Source organism: Homalodisca vitripennis, chromosome 8 (genome assembly GCF_021130785.1).
Source record: "Homalodisca vitripennis isolate AUS2020 chromosome 8, UT_GWSS_2.1, whole genome shotgun sequence".
NCBI lineage: Eukaryota > Metazoa > Arthropoda > Insecta > Hemiptera > Cicadellidae > Homalodisca > Homalodisca vitripennis.
The window spans coordinates 90,883,765-90,886,505 of record NC_060214.1 but is presented as its reverse complement, the minus strand read 5'-3'; positions in this window follow the sequence as shown (position 1 = coordinate 90,886,505).

The following is a 2,741-nucleotide window of genomic DNA, read 5'->3' as shown; positions in this document are numbered from 1 at the left end:
CTTCCCTTCAGTTTTTGATGCCCATGCGGTGCCTTACTTGGCCAAAATAAATCTTTCTGGCAGGACCCTCGTTAATTAATTTGTCTTCATGCTCCTTCACTATAACTGAAATGAAGTATAAGTTGGATACCTTTGACACACGTAAGGGAGCTTGACTGGGTGGGCTCTCACCTGGTGTGCTTAGGAGATGCAATGGTCTTCTTTCTCCTTAGCTTCTCGCAATTATTAATCCCAGAACATCAGTGGCCTCTGGAGTTTTTCCTTAAAGTCTTAAATTTATTTTTGTTCCACCCATTTTTAAATCGGGAAACTTCAGGATGCATCTATTGTCCAATCGCTATACAATCTACCGTAGCTAAAGTATTTGATAGCCTAATTCTTGACAGGATCAAGCCTCAGTTGAAAACTGTGATTGTGCAGCAGCAAGATGGGTTCTGTAAGGGTAGATCTACTGTGACTAATCTAATTGTATTTCAAGAGTATATTATGGCTGCATTCAGTAAGGGCTATCAGGTGGATTCTGTATTCTTTGACTTTGCAAAAGCCTTCGACAAGGTCAACCATTACGTTCTTCTGTACAAACTACACAAGCTAGGCATCTCCTATCCATCCTTAAATTTCTTCCAGAGCTATCTTGAACATCGACGAATAGCTGTGAGATATCATAGTACCCTGTCCGAAGAATTTGTGGCTACATCAGAGGTGCCTCAGGGAGCACGTTTAGCACAGCTGTTTTTCAACATATTTATCAACTACATAAGTCAACTATCTTCTCTTCGCTGACGACCTAAAGATATATACAGAAATGGTTAGTGAATCGGACTACTTCTATCTCCAAGATGCAATTTATTCTGTTCTTAATTGGTGTTTTTTGAATGCAATGTCCTTTTTTCCAAAAAAAGTGCTGAGCTGTTATCTTCTACCGCTCTCTTAACCCAATGGTCCATGATTACACCCTTAATAATATTAGCATTACCAAGAAACACGTGGTTCGTGACCTTGGAGTATGACTTACTGCATCCTTGAATCCTCATACTCACATACTGTACATAATATTACAGTAACAGAACAGAACAGAACATTAGGCTTTATCATAAGGATCACTAGAGGTTTCACCATCGTGATGACGTTAAGGACCCTCTATTGCACATTCGTGAGGGGTATTTTGGAATATTATACTGTTGTGTGGAGTCCTTATCAGGTGGGTCATGCAATAATGCTTCAAAACAGTGAGGAGGTGTCAATGGCGCACATTGCTGAATTGCTCAATTCGTCCTCTCTTTCCACTCGTAGAACTATACGAGGCCTGATGTTCCTGTACAAGATGCTCAATTCCCGAAATGATTACCCGGAGCCTTTTTTGTTGGTCTGCCTCAGGACAGATCATCGCACTCGGTCAGTGGAACTATTCTCTAGACGCCACCATGGCAGTTCATAATCTACGGAATGGAGTCATAACACGGATCCAGAGACATGGCAGCGACATGGCTGGTGAGGTGGATTTCTTATTTGCTGAATATGCTGGAAGGAGAGCAATAATAAATATCGTTGTGGTCATTGATGAGTGGACGTTTGAAGAATGAGATGTGTACGTTGTAAACAGTCAAGCATGTATGTGTATGTTTGTAGTGGATAATAGTTTTTAAATATTTGTTACGTTTCCATAGATATTTATTATTGTTGTATTTAATAGGATTACTATTGATTGATGTTTATAAAATTGCATTATCTGTTGTGAATTATTATATGATTAGTGGTTGTTGTTTGTTGGTTATTTATTTTGTGTGTGTGTGTTTTTTTTTACTTTAAATTGTTATTCATACGGTGTTTTACTAGCTTTACATTTATTGCAGTATAGCATGATTAATCATATTAGTCTGTTTGTCTTATTTAGATCTGGACCATATTTGATTTAATCAGTTATCAATAGTGTCAATACTAAATTTGTATATAACTGTCGAATCGTGTAAATATTTGTATTTAAAGCTTATTTTGTAAATGGGTTACCGCTAAAATAAATAAAATAAAATCTAATGCCTCAGAAAATATTGTTTAAATGAGTAATATTGCACTAAAATGTAATTTAAATCACTGCCAATATCTTTTAATCTTACCGCAGCGCGGTTTAAAAAGGGGAACTCAATAACAGTTATTTATTTAAACAGTAGAACACCATTTTACATTGCAATAATATTAATATCACTCGATCACATATTCCTAGCAGCGTTTACTATGACAAAACAATTAAATATCTAATGCCAATATTGAGGAGACTATGGATTTGATTAATAATAAAAATACATAATATATATATTAACAATAACACATTAGCATACAACATCAGCAAAACATAACAGCAATAACAACAGATTGAGAAAATGGTAATAACCATAGCAACATACCGTACATTTTTCTTCGTTCATATTGTAGAAGTCTATTAACCAGAATATCTTCTGTGGGTACCTATAAAAAACTCTTCCTGAAGCATGGGAATACGTACATAAAAATTATTAATCCAAACAGAAGATCAACTTCGGTATAATTCTCTGTGTGGTTACGTTAATTTGTTATACTACAGTATATATATGATTGTTATACAACTCATTTGACCACAATGATAATAAGGATTGTAAACAATCCACCAGTACATATTGTTTGTAGGTCTTTGGGGCGCGATATTCAAGCGTATTCAAGTTGTAACTTGTTTATGTTTGTGTTTACATTTTGAGATTTATGAGAGA